This window comes from Miscanthus floridulus, chromosome 8 (genome assembly GCF_019320115.1).
Source record: "Miscanthus floridulus cultivar M001 chromosome 8, ASM1932011v1, whole genome shotgun sequence".
Taxonomy (NCBI): domain Eukaryota; kingdom Viridiplantae; phylum Streptophyta; class Magnoliopsida; order Poales; family Poaceae; genus Miscanthus; species Miscanthus floridulus.
Genome location: NC_089587.1, coordinates 35,240,722 through 35,258,239, shown reverse-complemented (window position 1 = coordinate 35,258,239; position 17,518 = coordinate 35,240,722). Strand labels below are relative to the sequence as shown.

The window sequence follows — 17,518 nt, the reverse complement described above, 5'->3', positions numbered from 1 at the left end:
TCTCCATATTCGAGATGGAGACTTATTTTGGAAGAGAGGGAGTATATGATATGGTCATTGTAAGGGTTAAAATTAACAGTACTAAGAACGATAAGTAGAGGAAATGTAGAAGGAGAACTTGTCCTAACAAAACAAGAAACATATATATAGGACTGGCAAACCAAACGACATAGCTCACTTGTCTAGGTTCCATCTCAAGCTGGTTAGGTTTCTAATATTACCAACATGTTAAAAACTGTACTTAACCGGAATGCCCTCATTTTATAAATGTCTTATATAAGAATAAAGAGCACTCAGGGGAAAAGAGAGAGAGAGAGAGATAAACATATGTGGGATTGATCACTTGCTCAACAGATAGAAGGCGCCGTCGAACAACAATAGAGTGTTTAGGAATTAACTTATTCTAGATGGAGTGATGCATTATAAGTCCGTTTCTCAAATTTAGTAGAATATTTTTATTCTTCGTACTGGTACTAAATATTATCCTGTGAGAGATGAGATAGGAATAGATCAACTCATTCTATTTTACAAATCAACTAAAAATTAGATAGTAAGATGACGATGGATTACTCTATTTCACGAACCAAACACCCCAAGAGTCCAACACCATCCAGATTCGGTGTCCGCCTTTTGGATAAATTTGAAGATAAATTGCAAGGAGCACGTGTGTCCCCTCTCCAGATTCGGGCTCGAATAGACCACGTTGACCTCAGATTTGGTTTAGCCACTCCACTAAGCAAACCAATGGATGCAATCGTGCAGCGCTTTCCTCCTGCCGCACGATAGAAAAAGGTCAACAAATCTGGCCGGCAATTTCAAAGCAACGTGGATGAAATTATTACGGGCTGGTCGGCCGGAGTCTGCGACGGCGACGGGCGGAGGCGACGAGACGACGGCAACGAGCAGCGCAACCAAATCCACACGGTGGCCTCTTTTAGTCTTTTCCGCAGTGCGGCTTTAGCAGCGTCGCAGCAAGTAGGGCCCGCCCGGAGTAGTAGTGCCACGACGACGACGACTGAGGAGCCGGTTGGCTAGTTCGTATCGTTGCTGTTTTGTGAAGAAATATTGTTGGCTGGTTGACGACGACGACTGACCATTAGCAGCCTGTTTGGTTGGCTGGTTCGTATCGTTGCTGGTTCGTAAAGAAGTACTGCTGGCTGGTTTGTATGAAAGAAAAATACTATTCCAACTAGAAATTTACAATCGTTTATGACACGCCACAGCCAAACAAACAGGCCGTAAATATGGAGTCGTCCACTCCTGACTAGGCAACTTGTAATGGCAGGCAGCTATCACTTCCGTGGCCACGGTAGCGTCACCTGTCTGATCTAGTCTAGCGGAGCAAGGATTCTGTGACAGGGTATTCCATATAAAAATTTTTGCAATACAAGTACATTGGATCATGCGTCCCTAACAATAATCAAAATGCACTAATGGCCATAACAAATCCACAGTAATACCCAAAGTACAAATTGTTAACATAATGGTATTGTAGTAGTATCTTACAAAACAGTGAAGGCAGCTTGTGGTCTGTGCGCAACTTGGGAGGTGCGGTCGCAGTTAAAAGTGTTAGTTCTGAAGAAGAAAAAAACAGTGTCAAATTTAAAAATAATTTTAAAAAAGCGTAAAAAAAATTCTCTGTACGCACGCAGCTGGCCGCTTGAGCCTTGACCATGTTGGCCTGCTCTGCTGCTGGTTTGTTGGCTTTTGGTCCAATAGGTTATATAAATACTATGTATATTTATTTTTTACACCTAAATCTTAGGTATTCCAATAAATACCCTGGCATACCCCTGCCGCCGCCCGGGCTGAAGGTCACGGGGCGCCGCCGGCGTCAGCTTTATTTTCACAGCTCACTCAGGCTTTTCGCAGCCCCCGACGGTCGTTGAGGCCACAAATATAATGCTGCTCATGCTTCTTGGCCGTCGCCGCTCGCGGCCTGTAGATGACCAAATGCGCGGCCGGGCACGGCATGACGCCGTCTAAGCATGATCCGTATAGACATACGCGTTCTGTTGGCACAAATAAGCAAGGGTAACGGACATGTGACATTTAAGGACATGCACCATCCATAGATAGTTTATTATTTGTAAGTTCTTCTGCCTCGTACAAAATAACTTGGTAGACAATTTTATACAACACAGGTTATCGATTTGAGTGTCTATAAACTATCTAACGTTTGTATATAACCATAATAGCATGATTCATGTATACTACGGTATTTCTCCATAGCCCTTAAAGGGCATGGAATTTGGCCTAGACCTAAAGAAATAGCTAATATGGCGTGTTGGGAGTGGAGATCGCGTAAGAATATGGAGAAATAACTGGACATCCAGAATTCTAACTACAAAGGTAACTGGGAAGAGAATAGGCCTTGTTTGGATGTCGTAGTATTAAGAAACCATAGTATCAAGAAATTGTAGTTTTAGAACCATTGACGTGCAAAACAGTGGTTTAGAAAAAACAGGTCTAGAGTGAAGTTTTTAAACTCCAATACCATGGTATTCAAAACCATAAAGTTTATTGCACTCAAACACTTACGGCACTCTAAAACCAAAGTCTTTCATAAAACCATGATATTTTTCTAAAACTCCAAAAATATTTTGTATCCAAACAAAACCTAAGGCCCCGTTTAAAGGGGCTTCGACCGGCTCCAGCTCCTACGTAGCATTTTTGTAGTAGTAGTTCTATGTATAGCTAGCGGAGTCGACCAGAGCCCCAAAACTCCGGCTCCTCCATTCCTTAGTTTATTTTTGAAGAGCCGAAGCCGTTTTTGATGACCTACGCTTCAAAACAATGATGTACGATGTTTTTGGAGCCGAAGCCGCGCACCTGAGAGTCACACCAAACAGAGCCTAATATGTAGACTTCGATGGGTACATCACAGGTAAAGTCCGATGTTCAAGGGATGAAGGCTGTGTTCGGCTGGCTGGCTGGCTGGTTGCCGGCTGACCAGCCACCTCACAAAAACATTGTTTACGTTTTGTCAGAACAATATTTTTCTCTCACAACAATCAGTCGGAACAGTATTTTTCAGTCCTGTCGAACAGGCCCGAAGCTTTGATCAAGAAATTGTTCCTTGCCCATGACGCTGAAGAAATTCTAAAGAATTCCATAAATGCAAGTAGACGATGTCTTGGCATGGAATTATGAGAAGAGTGGCACCTGGCCGCAAGGTTATCTTGTTGCTTTGCAGTTTTTTCTAGGCATGCAGAACATTGCATGAACAAGTACAGCCACGGACGGTGGCCATCGGATATGGGCAAAATTCTAGTCAACACCGGTTCCACAAAAAATAAAAATCTTCGCGTCAAATGAGGGGCTGGCCACTATGCAAAATAGGAAGCAAAGGAGTTTGGAAGTGGATGGGACATGTCATTTATTGTGTCAATGGTTTCCATGCAGTCATGGCATGTGCCAAAGCAAGGGCACTCATGGAGGAGTTGAGAAAGATCTCGGACATGGTGCCCGAACAGAAACTTCAGAATACAAGTCCGGAATGCTTTTGATCCTGCTACATAACATAGAAATGATTCTATCCATGGAAGTGGCACTGCTTCCATTGTAGGTTCAACAAGGTTTATTGTTATCTATTGGTATTCATGTTAAACATTCAACATTGTAGAAATGAAGATGCCAAAAGGAAAGCACCAGAATTGACCAAATGGAAACCGAAGAAAATTGTACAAAGCAAAAACGATAGAGAGTGAAGGAAGAAATATGGATTGAACCACCGGATGGATGGGTAAAACTAAATATTGATGCATCTTTCTTTGCAACAAGAGAGGAAAACTATAGTGGAGACATCATCAGAGACCACTCAGGTAGAGTATTATTATCAGTATGGAGTGTAAGCACAGATTGTGCCATATAGTTGAAGCGGCAGAAGTTGTAGCATGTTTTGAAGGTGTCAAGCTAGCGGTTGAATGGATAAAAAAACAACTATAATTGAATCAGATTGCTATTCCATAGTGGAGTCCCCGAAAATGTCTATGGAGAACAGGTCAAGATACTCAAATATTGTGAAGGAGATTAAACATACTACGAGGATGCTTCCAGAAGTGCACGTTAGTACAATTGGGAGTACAAGGTAGCCCACAAATTAGCTCAATTAGCAAGACACTCAATGCATTGTGCTGTTTGAAGAGTCAACTATCCTAATTGTATAAATGAGCTCCTGAAACTGGATTGTAATATTACATTTGATCAATGAATGCACTCTTTCTCTCACAAAAAGAAAATGATTCCGTGTATATATATACAAATGTGTTGCTTTTTGATACAAAATAAATCAATAGTGATTTAGTGAACCAAGTTAACAAAAGTTTGGTGATCAACAATGATTTAGTACTTTAAATTTGCCCAGAAACAAATAGTTGTTGATCCCTCGAGCTAACACTTAGAGCTTCTATATCTTGCGACCCACTGGTTATTTTATCCAATTATTTAAACATGGTAGAGCTATAGATCAACAACTGCTTTGATTAAGGTCGGTTGAATTGTTTACATATGAAATCAAAAGAAAAGGATACCTGGCATGCACTATTGGACTAAATTTGAACTCTGAGATTTCACCTTACTAGGATCATAGGCAAACTTAATTCCAAATCTCAAATATATCACATTGTAACAACAACCTAGACTTGAAAGCTCTTGTTCTAATTCCAAATCTCAAATATATCACATTGTAACAATAACCTAGACTTGAAAGCTCTTGTTCCCACATGGTTAAAGATATAAGTAGGGTCACAAGTTATGCCAACAAATTTAAACATTGAAGAGAGTATCGAACTATGTACGAGGAACTTAAAGAATTAACATAGTAACTTCCCCTCATTTCCATTAAGCAAGGGTATAACTAGTTTCAGCACTATGTTGGGAGTTAAACTTTATTCTTATTCATCATCATTTTATTATTATTTTTAAATACGAAAGTAAAGGAGAACTAATATGACTTGGCTGGGTACGACTCTACATGAGCAATGGAAAGATGATACTTACCTTGGCGGGGTACTCTCCCCCAAGCTTGCTTTGAAACATGTTCGAGTAGCAACCTATGTGTCTGAAGCACATCTCCATATGCCTCTCGTTCCCCACATATAGCTGCTTCGGTAGCGACTATCATGTCTTTTTATGTCTTGACGCAAGGCAGTGTGATCATACAATGGCTTTACATTTCCTAGACCTGATATCAATGTTCTCGATGCAAGGGCTAAAGTAGGAGATGTCACATTCAAATCCATCGTAGTAGTCACTCGCACACCTTCTTGTACCGGTCCACCTAAAACACTATGCCATGCAGGCACTTTTGCCTCGAGCTTAAGGGCTAACTTTATCACGCTATACAATCCGAGACTTCCACAAGGCAAAGGAATCTTGGTTGCATAGTTGTGGTAAGTCATAAATAAAGAATAATCATCATCAACTCTAAGCATGTGGCCTTGCAAAAAGTGATCATCATCTAAATTGTCATTTGCCTTGTATGTAAGCAAATGCCTTTTATGTAAGCAAATATGGCATGGTCCAACAAACAAGGTGAGAAGCAACCTAGAGAGGTGCTTTCTACACTCCCTACTATAGTGAAAACTCCTAACCATTGTTCTATCATGGACGTAAAAGGCGAAATATGTTTTTGTTTACCATAGCAAATAGGTACTTAGATTATATTCATCGGTAGAAATAGTACGCAAATCAACTCTTGGGTTTTAAGGTAAAGCCAATCCAACGATGCATAAACCTAAGAGTAGGATTATGAAAACCATTGGTCCTAGGAGCACAGCAAGGACATTTACCTATTATATAAAACTAGAGATATTTACAATCATACTTTTCCAAAGAACTTTCTATGTCTAGCACACAAATATTATGGAAGTCAAGGGTTGTAATATGATCTTTCCAAGAAAGAAACAACATTCTTTCGGGGTTGATTATCACCAAAAAAATCATTCTTGTGGGGTTTTGGGAACCTCCATAGAACCATTCTTTGTTTGGTAGTCTCTTGTATTAGAAGGTATGACCTAGGTGGTCATAAGTTATGGAGACAATTTGTTGACTATAAATACAATAAGTCCAGTCTTAACATTTTTGTTCGACTTTGGGGGGCCTCATAGTTCTTTAAAGGTTTAATGTGGGTAGTGTCTACAGCAAAAATGGGGTTTAGATGGAAAACAGGAAATGGCAAGAAGGTGAAATTTTGGGAGGGCAACTAGTTGGGAACCTCCGGTCTAGCTATACAGTTTTGGGAGATTTATATCCTAGTAAATGAAAAGTCTAAAATGGTGGCCAACCTTTAGGATGGAAGCAATCTTAAATACACCTTTAGAAGGTGTGCGGACAATGGACTTATGAATCTATGGTTAGAAATAGTTCAATTAGCCTTTGTTGTTTGCTTTTCTGATGAGGAAGATTCTTTTATTTGGCGGTTGTTGTCACACCCGATTTTAAGGACAAAATCGAATGCACAACATATGTATGTTAGGATCAATTTATTCATACATATGTCAGCTTCATTACAGTATCATAGCATATTTGCTTACATAACAAAAACCACTATTCGCCTAAACGGTCGTTTAGCCTATTTAAACACCGTGTAAACGCTACACGGTGGTGCGCCGTTTCTGTTTAATCACCTGTTTACCCCGTTTAATTGGCCGTTTAGCCCGTTTAATGGGACGTTTTGCCTGAATAATGGCTAAACGGTAGGTGACCGACTGTTTACCGTTTAGCGTTTAGGAAAACACTGACGAAAACATGATTACAAAAATGACCCATGGGTCTGAAAGAAAAACTCATAAACTACTAGTGGAAAGGGATACCATCTCCACGGGAAGGTTGACCAGGGGCAGCACTAGCCTAGTACACGTCATCAGGGTCAAAGGCACCGTCTTCAATGTACTCCTTCTCGTCATTTCCAGCATCTGGGTGGGGTAGCAGGGGGACAAAGAGGAAGGGTGAGTACATCAAAATGTACTCCGCAAGCGTAGGAAAGTATGACATGAGGGCCAACACAAGGAAAGGCTTACCAGGTTTGACACAAGCACTTAAGTTACACATCCTAATATACCTTAAATCCTTAGCACCTAATTACTATGTGAAATCCACCTTCTCCTCAAAGAACCACCTGAACCAACACTTGGATTCCATCCGAGCAACCAACACTGGATTCCATCCAAGCAAACCACTCGAACCAGCCATTCCCTTTCCAAGGGAACCACCAAATTGAACTAGATCCATCTAATCATGAAAGAAGTCCAAGTTCGCTCTTGACCATGAGCACGACTGATATATCAGTTTTATACTCTGTAGAGGTTGCACACTTTCACCATGAGTCGTGTTTCACATTTATGAGGTGATCAGCCTCTTGACCCACTTCCAAGGTAGATCAATAGGGTTTCACTACAAGGCCTTTACAAAGAGTCCTCCCATATGTATTAGTTCTCACAAGGCACGCTGGAAGCCATCTCCCGTAACCTAGGACTAGGCAAGCCTAGGAGCCAACTCCTGTACCAAGCGGTATCCTGCATAGAAGCCTTCTTCTATACCCATGTCACTGAGACTAAAATCCACATAGGGATCCCCCTAATTAATTAGCCAGGCCCAGCCCATCCAAACCTCATGGCTGCGCTGTTAAGCTAGGTTACATGCTCCGAGAATCGGTCCTTAGGGATCCAGAGCAGAATCAAACACAACCAATGATCCTACTTAGATTTCCTATTCACCATGTTGCTAAAAAAAATTACCAGTAACCATTGCATAGATCATTAATCAAGATTAAATTACTACCTTTCCCATCCCAAGACTGCAAAGCTAAGCATGACATCTACCCATTCAAACCGGGTTTCAAGGATGATGTAACAAGTTCTAGTAAACCCTAACATGGGATTCAATTTAAGACCCTGCATGCAAACTAATGGTCTATCTAACTAACTCAAAATAAAATAAATGTAGGAGCAAGTATGGTCAAAGACACTTGCCTTCAAATTGGGTTTGTTCCGCGATATCAAACTGCTGGTCCTAGAAGTTCTGGTAATCGGCACCTTCTACTGACAAACAACAAATATGGCCCACAAAACATAATAAGAACAGTACCCATACAATGGAAAAAAAACATGCTATAAAGTTTACTAACGCGTAGTACTCGACGATACGAACTCGTGAGCGAAAGAACCACCTAAAACAGAGGTACGGTTTGAAAGTTATAAGCTTTTGAAGTCGGTGCCAAATCTGTAAATAAACTGAACCCATTTTCGGATTTTAAATAAACAAAACTGAAAAAGAAAATGGATCTGGACTGCAGGTACGAAAACTATATAAGATAGGTGACGAAGTGGAAGAACAGCATGACTCGTGAAACAGTGATTTAATTTGATATAAGCAAAGAGGCTATATTGTAAATTTGCGTGCACTATGCTGTGCACTCGGTCCATGAACCGTGGACCGGGGAGAAGCTGTGAGAGCGGTGCACCATGAACCATGTCCACAATGGTGTATTTGGAGTGTATTTCTGGATTTGTTTTCCTAAAGGAAAACGGCCATAAATCATGTATGACATCGGAGTGACATCATCAAGCTAACAAGAGAAGAAAGACACGCACGAGTGCGAGTGCACGACCGGGCTGCTAGCTTTGGTCTCCGGCTCGCCGCGCAGGAAGTAGCTCACGGCGGTGCCATGGCCGGACTTCGCCGGCGCAGCTCGGCTGCGAGCTATAGGGCGCGGAGGACGTCAGGGAGACGCGCAAGCGGAGGAGGAGCTCACCGCGCGTCCGATGAACGTGATTTCAGCGACTGGGAGTGGCACCGAGAAGGTGGCGACCGACGGGAAGGCGGACGAGGAATTCCGGCGAGCACTGGAATGACCCCAACTCGTCACGATTCCCTGGAGAAGAAAGGAAAGGCGTGAATCGCCTGGTCAAGGCGAATCCAGCAGTAGCAAGGGTAGAGTCAGAGACGGCCAAAGCGTGGAGTTCAACGACGGCGGGTGGAGCTCGGCAATGGCGACGGCAGCTGGGATTTGTGGCACTAGAGTGACTATGGAACACAGGGAGCGATCGGTTGATGGCGAAAGATGCAGAGGAGCTGGAGCTTGGGTTTATATAGGGAGAAGAACGACGAATTTGGACGGGATTCGAGCTCGGTTCACTGCCATCAATGGCGGCCGTCGATTAAAGGCTATAATGGACTCCAAACTGCCGAGTGAAGGAAGGAGAGTGATGGGTGCGTTTATGGGGTCGGATTTAAGGCCAGAGTAAAGGGGTTGGGCTCTAATGGAGCTCGGGCTGGCCGGGATCAGCCATGGTGGCTTGACTCCGTGCACAGAGAGCGGGTCGCGACCGGGGACTCGGTGAGGGTGGAGCAGGGCCAGGCACGGCTTGGTCCGCAGCGGCCTGGTCTCTCGCGGGCGCGCTCGGTCGCGAGGACTGGAGCGCTCGTCGCCCGGTCATGGCGGATGGAGAGAGAGACCGAGGACGGCGGGAGGTGGGAGACGGCACTGTTGTGTTGATGCCCTCTGACAGGTGGGGCCACCTGTCGGCGAGTGGAGCTTCGGGTCCCGCCTGGAAGTGAGAGGGAGGAGGAGGGCTGCGGTGGGCTTTCGGCCCAAGAGAAAAGAGTGGCCAGGCTGAGAGTTAGAAAGGGAGAGGGAGACAGTTTTCAAAATAAATTCATTTTCCTTTTCTTTTACTTCAAAGCCAAATTCAAATCTAATTTAAAAACAACTCTTTTGAACAGTTTTCAGACTTAAACATTTTCAAGATTTTGAAACAAAAAACATTTAAACTATGTTTTGATAAATAGAATGAAAATTTATTCGCCCGTAATCGAATTTTATAAATTCATTCTTCACACAATTAAAGAAATGCAAAGGCATGAATGCAACACCCCATCAAATTAATTATAAAAGTTTTTAGAAAATCACATTTTACATTTTTAAAATTATCAACAACCTATTCAAATCTTGGAAATTTTTTAAAAAAAATTATAAAATCATTTATTTTATTAGAGTTTTCTATTCACAACCCAAAATAGAAATTTTGGGGCATGATAGTTATTGACGGTGAAAATGTCACAAAATTACACACTCAAAACATCGTCAACAACCTCAGCTTCAAAGGAAGAGTAACCTGACATGAACATATTTTATCAATAACAGTGTCCACTTGTAACTTGAGGTATTTTTATGTAGGAGATAACAAATGGAGGCAAATGAGCCGGTGGGACCACCATATGGAGGTCGCCCGACTAGCATATGGACCCACCAGGCCTTGCCAAGGTGGAAGGATCCATGTGAAGTATCCCAGAGCCATTCCCCACACCCTTGGATCACACTTGTGTTTTCTCTCAAGGGTGGAAGATGAAGTCACACGGATTTATAGGCCCACAACGAAGCATCCAAGGTGACAAAAGTGGCCAACACACTCCATGACATGTAGGGACACCTTCTAGAAGTGGTGGGGTCCAGCTACCATAGGGAGGTCACCTGGCCTCCCCATGGTGGCTCTAGCCCTCCACCACCTTCCCTACACATTAAGCACATGTCAAATGATCTTGGCCCTTGGATTTAAGGCGGTTCTATGGCGGTGGATCCAATGGTTGCATGATCAAGTTCACATGGATCACTGACATGGAGCTCCTCCACCTCCACTTATAAATAGAGGGTCACTCCCCCCTCTCCATTCATGGTGAAGAAGCCTACAAGCTCAAGTGAAGAGTAGATAGTCCACTTTATCTTAGTAGTGTAGTATAGAGTGGGAGTTAGAGTTGAGTAGTGAGCTTTGCTCGGGTCTTCCGGAGCTATCTTCTGGAGAGTCTAGTATAGCTCTTGTACCTTTTTGTTTCTTTTGTAAGACTTTACCTTATTCAATATATTACTCTTTCTCTACTTTACTCCCTCTTTACTTTGTGCAATATTATACAAGTTATAGTATTGTTGTGGCTTATCTGGTCATAGAGTTGTTATACACTAGATTGTGATCCTAGAAACACACCTGTATTGCGATGATCGTCTGTCATGGGGTGCTCTAGTTGGCCTCATAATTATAGCTAGAGTAGTGAGAGAAGGTGTAACAGTGGTGCTTATACACATCTTGCCTTTGGTTACCGCTTGTTGCATGGATAGTTTGTGGTAGCTAGCAGGTGGTGATAGCACTGTCTAGCCTTTGTATTCCACCACATGTTGTAGGCAAGTTCTTAAAAGGTAGGGCCCCCATAAAAAGGTAGCCGCTTCGAATAGGGTTTCATTCCCTATTGTCTCGTCTATTGCCTAGCATACTTGTTGTGAGGTATCAATCTGTGTTTCTCAATTGTGTGATTTGGTTAAGTTACAGGAGTAGAGTTAGAAACATAAGAGTCCTATACTCTATCGTTGTTCTCTCACCTAGCTATACTTACTAGTTATCTTATTTATCTTTATCTTGGCTTGTTTCATCATCATCCCTTCCTACCATATTCCGTTTACCCCCTTATATTAGTTGATACTAAGTTGTGGTATATAAGGATCTCTCTTTTATTATCATTCCTAGCTACCGCTTTCCCTTGAGATAAAAATAAATAATGATACCTTGGAATACTCTAGGGTGAAGTGCTACAGCGATATATTCTATGGGCTTGTGGAATTATCCAATAGACAAAAAATACCAACAAGCATTTCTGGCATCGTTGCAGGGGAAAGCATCAGCCTAGGAATTTTAATAAAATTGAATCTAGAATTTACCATCAAATTAGTTATCAATTAGTGTAGGGGCTTACCCCTGTCTTTGTTTCTCGTTATTGTGAAGCAAGACAGTGTATGAGCGGTTTCCAATTGCCGGGAAATTTTGTTGAAGATCCTGAGCAATTATTGAGGAATACTAGACACTGTAAAGTTCCTCCTCAAAGGTTCATCTCGAACCTGAATCTGTTCCAGGAAGGAAGCTCTACACCACCACCTAAGGAAGCTATGGTTCAAAAGTCGATCGCTGACTTCTCAGACCCGTCAGCCGCTGATGTGGCCAGGGACCCTAATTCAACTTGGGGGATGCCACTTTTGAGCTAAAGCCAGCGCTTATCAACATGGTGCAAGCCAACCTATTTTGTGGGAAGCCCCATGAGGATGCCAATGCCCACCTTCAACACTTCTAGGAGGTGTGTGGCACCTTCACTATTGAAGGGACCGTGACGCCTAAGAAGGGGGGGTGAATTAGGTAACTTAAAAATTCTAACTCTAAACTATGGCCTCTTTTTCTAACCTTAGCAAAACCTATGCAAAAGATAAACTATCTAAATGTGCAACTACGATTTTGCTAGTGTGTTGCTATCTCTACCGCAAATATAGTAAAGTAATCAATGTAAATGCAAAAGCTAAAGAGCAAAGTAGAGATATGCAAACTCCTGTCAACGACTCTGGTATTTTTACCAAGGTATCGAGAAGCGCGCAAGCTTCCCCCTAGTCCTCGTTGGAGCCCCTTGCAAGGAATCCCTCGCAAGGGCCAAGCTCCCAGTCGGGTAACTCCGTGGATAGCCTCGGGCCTTCCCCATATGCAAGTGGGTCTCCGACATGCCTTCCGGCAAGCCTCTCCTAGATGCTCCCTGCCGTCTTCACTATCAAGCTTCCGGCCGAAATGCCATGGGCCTTGTTCCCTTCAATACACGGTGGTGGCCACACCACAAACGCGGTTGGTGTGATCTCACAAGACTTCAAGCCCCTCTAATGTACAACAATGGTGCTTGTAAGCACCAGGTGGTAAGAGGTATGTAAACCTCACTAAACACTAGGCCTAAACCTTGAGCAAGCGCATAAGCGATGGTCTAATCAACCTAAGCACTTCGCAAAGCACCTACGCTAATCACCTGATGAAACACTAAGCACTATGCAAGTGGAGATCACTAAAATGGTGTATCAACACCCTTGGTATGTTTCCTTAGCTCCACACTTCTTAAATGGCCGGTTGGGGGATCTATTTATAAGCCCCACTGAGAAAGTAGCCGTTGGGAATGAAATCCCACTTTTCTGCTACTGACTGGACTCTGGCCAGCGTCCTGTCAGTACTGACCGGATGCGTCTAGTTACAAAAATGGCTTTCTAGAACCTTACTGATGTTGACCGGACTCTAGAACTCAGCGTCCTGTGCAGCGTCCTGTGCATCGGAGCGTCCAGTGCAGCGTCCTGTGCAGCGTCCGGTCGCTGCTGTTGACTCTACTGTTGCTTGATCGGAGCGTCCTGTGCAGCGTCCTGTGCCCTCTGTGAGCTCGTTTCTTCGTGATCTTGCATCCAACTTAGTTTCTATCTTCGTGCTTGGACTTTGCTTGATATCTTGTATCTTTTCTTGTGCTCCTAAGGTCTTGCTTATAGTGTTGATCATCGAATCATCATATCGCCTTTGTCCAAGTCACGTCTTGCACCCTATTGAACTACAAAACATAACACTTGCAAATTCATTAGTCCAATTTGGTTGTGTTAGTCATCAAACACCAAAATCCAAAGTAAATGGGCCTAGGGTCCATTTTCCTTACAATCTCCTCCTTTTTAGTGATTGATGACAACACGACCAAAGCAAGCAAATAATAAATTTTTTGAAATTAAAAAACTATCTACTTGCTAGGATGCAATGCAAGGGACAAGATTATGTGATGCTAAAAGATACTATATATAAGATACTATATGCAACCTTATCTTGCCCTTGCAATGCAACCTTATCTTGCCCTTGCAAATGTCCCTATGTGATATTATGGATTAAAGCCTAGCTTTCTAAAAAAATTCTCCCATTACTTAGACTAACCCATAATTCACTTTCCTCTCTTTCTCGGACCATTACTACTTGTAACTAAATGCTTGTCTTTGGTCCTTCAAATTCTCCCCCTTTGGCATCAAACACCCAAAAGGAATACATTAGTAGCACAAGGAAGGGTCAAACTTTATGAACCAAATGAATGATTTGATTAGCCTAGAATAGGTCACAAAACTTGACTATCACATTATATAGACTAAGCTCCCCCCTAAATTTATGCATACATATGGTAAAAAGCAAAGTATATGCATAATTAGCAATTCATTGCACAAGAGAGGTTAATCTATATAATGTATGGAGAAAGCAAATAAATATCAAAGTGAGATCAACATGGTGATATCGGTTTAGAAATACCACATGTGAAAATCAATTTGATTTCTATCAATTGAAGTATAATGCTTTCCTCCGGAGACTCCATTTTCCTTGCAATGAGACTACTACATAATATAAGCTTGAAAAGGTGTTAGTCTCAAAGCATCCAACTTGTAGATTAAGCTCCCCCTAAATTTGTGCACACAAGTGTTGGCTACTTGTAAAATTTGTGCATATTTTTAGAGAGATTATCTACAATTTGGACTTTGGCACATATTAGATAAATAATTGTAAAACAAGCTATGTGCCGTGCTCCTAAATAATTTTAAACCATGTAGGTTTGCTCCAAGGGTTGATAATAAAACTGAGCAAGCCTACCATATGATATACCTATTGAATGCATGACAAAAGATTTAAGCAAGTAAATGCAAACATAGGCATGAAAGATAACTAGATGCTTTAAGAGTATATCAATTGAAAAACAAAACCAATTGAAATGAATACTATTTGAAAGTAATGACATCTAGTTACCTAACATGGGAAGGGGAATTTGGGTCCATAGTATTCACTAACCTACTTGGCAATGACTTTGTCCATCATGATGCACCCCATGAAATGCACCCAAACTTTGCCAAGTCTCCAAATTCCCCGAAGTCTGATGGACTTCTCACTTCCCTTTCGAGATCCAAACCTTCTTAGTGCTCTTCATGTTGGAAATGATTTCCTTTGGCACCCAAAAGCATTTGACCCCATTGTTGACTTGCTTGTTCACCTTGATGGCCACCACCTTGTTATTTTTCTTCTTCTTCAAGAGATAAGGTGTGGAGGCCTTCTTGTCCACCTTGTTGGTGTAGGTGTTGGAGAGCTTGCTTGTTTGCTTTTTCTCCTTCTTTGCTCCTCCCCCATTCTTCACCTTGCACTCATAGGACTTGTGACCTTCCTTGTGGCACATGTAACAAACCACGGTTTGTTCTTCATCAAGCTTCTTCACTCTCTTGACGGTGTTATCTTGATGAAGTTGGGTTTGCTTCGCCTTGCCTTTCACTTGAGTCAAGTCCTTGGTGAGGCGAGCTACTTCTTGCTTGAGTTGCTCATTCTCCTTTGCAACCTCTTGTGTGCATGTATCTACAATAACTTTCTCAACACAAACTTGGTTGCACAAAGGTGAGTCTAAACATAAATCATTACAAGAAGTAGAGGCATCCTTTTTAGACGTGTTAAAGATAGAACTTTTCTTTTTAGATGCCTTGGTGGGGGTTGTGTTAACGGCTTCAAGATTAGCAACTTTATTAGTTAGCTCATCACAATGTTTGCATAAGGTTTCCATTTTAGCAAGCAAACTATTATATGCTTCTTGTGAGCTAGCTAACTTTACTTTTAATTTTTCATTTTTCTTTAAGAGTTGCTCATCATTGATTATGCATGCATTTGTTGTTGCACTAGTCTCAAGTTTCTCAATTTTAGTAGATAGTTCAACATTGAGATTAGCAAAGTTCTCATATTGTTCAAGTAAGGTTTTGTATGCCTTTTGTGAACTACCTAGGTCTTCTTTTAAATTTTTGAGCTTCTTTTGTTGACTAGTGCAAACTTTAGCATATTTATGATTTTGTTGCATAATTGTATTATAAGAAGGCAAATCATCACTATTGCTCTCACTAGAGGATGAGCTTTCATTACCGCGTGCCATAAGGCACACATGAGAAAGAGCTTGATGATGAGTGCTTGCGCCCTCGCCTCTTGTGATGATCTTCTTCACTTAAAGAATCATCCCATGACCTTATTGATGTGAGGGCTTTGTTCTTGCATGCCTTCTTCTTTGCCTTGGGTGTGGGCTTGTTTGGACAAACTTCCACAAAGTGCCCCAACTCGCCGCATCCATAGCATCCTCTCTTTCTTTGCTCGTTTCTTTAATTAGTGAAAACAAGGTCTTGAATTTGGATGGGCACACCCTTGACATTGAGCCTTACGATCATCTTCTCCACCTTTTTGATAAGTTTGATTGATTCTTCATCAAGGTCAGAGGTGGAGGAGGAAGACTGATCATCATCACTTGATTCTTGTTCATCATTATCATCATCATCATCTTCTTCTTCTTCACTTGAGGAGCTTGAGCTTGAGCTTGACTCAACTTTCTTGCACGTCATCTTTTTCTTCTTGCTACAAGCGAGAGCTTTGCCTTTGCTTGATGAAGATGCTTCTCCTTGACCCATCTTACGTGACATTTCAAATGCCACTAGCTTGCCAATGACAATGCCCGGGGTCATGGTGCTCAAGTTCTCCATGTTGTGAAGGATGGTGATGATGCTTGCATATTTCTTTTGTGGTAGAACGGAGATGATCTTTCTCACGATGTCTGCATCATCTAGCTTTAATAATCCTATTGAATGGAGCTCATTGATAATTAGATTCAATCGAGAATACATATCACGAACAAGCTCATCATCATTCATAGCAAAGGAATCATAATTTTGCTTAGCTAGACAATGTTTTTGCTCACGGACATTACTTGTGCCGTCATGGAGCTCTTGGAGTTTTAACCAAATTTCATGTGTCGTATTTAAGGTCAATACTTGGTTAAACACATCTATGCTAAATGATTCAAACAAGCAATTCTTAGCTCTAGCATTAAAAAGCATTTCTTTTTCGTCACTCTTTGTGGGCTTTTCGGGATTCTTAATGGGTTTCATCCCATCACGAGTGACTCTCCATACACCTAAATCAACCACCTCAAAGTGGCAAGCCATTCTAGCCTTATAGTAGAGGAAGTTAGTGCCATCAAATTGTGGAGGCCTAGCGGTATCCATCCCAATCACTCTATAATAGCGTCGGCTCAACGACGGTTAAGTCAAAAGGTCCAAATATGAGCCATCCGGCTCTGATACCAATTGAAGGGACCGTGACGCCTAAGAAGGGGGGGTGAATTAGGCAACTTAAAAATTCTAACTCTAAACTATGGTCTCTTTTTCTAATCTTAGCAAAACCTATACAAAAGATAAACTATCTAAATGTGCAACTACGGTTTTGCTAGTGTGTTGCTATCTCTACTGCAAATATAGTAAAGTAATCAATGTAAATGCAGAAGCTAAAGAGTAAGGTAGAGATATGCAAACTCCTGTCGATGACTCTGGTATTTTTACTGAGGTATCGAGAAGCGCGCAAGCTTTCCCCTAGTCCTCATTGGAGCCCCTTGCAAGGAATCCCTCGCAAGGGCCAAGCTCCCGGTCGGGTAACTCCGTGGATAGCCTCAGGCCTTCCCCACGCGCAAGTGGGTCTCCGACATGCCTTCCAGCAAGCCTCTCCCGAATGCTCCCCGCTGTCTTCACTATCAAGCTTCCAGTCGAAACGCCGCGGGTCTTGTTTCCTCTAGTACACGGTGGCGGCCACACCACAAACGCGGTTGGTGTGATCTCGCAAGACTTCAAGCCCCTCTGATGTACAACAATGGT

At 42.1% G+C, this 17,518-nt stretch overlaps 1 long non-coding RNA gene across 2 annotated transcripts; it reads right to left on the bottom strand.

Moving 5' to 3' along the window:
• Positions 1–6,463: 6,463 nt before the first annotated feature.
• On the bottom strand, positions 6,464–9,206 carry LOC136471586 (uncharacterized). Of its 2 annotated transcripts, none has more exons than XR_010762063.1 (3): positions 8,756–9,206; positions 7,974–8,042; positions 6,464–6,917 (listed from the first exon to the last, which is right to left on the bottom strand). It is a non-coding gene; the product is annotated as an uncharacterized lncRNA (long non-coding RNA). The 2 variants fall into 2 exon arrangements; XR_010762062.1 differs by having other exon boundaries at positions 7,974–8,039.
• Positions 9,207–17,518: the final 8,312 nt, after the last annotated feature.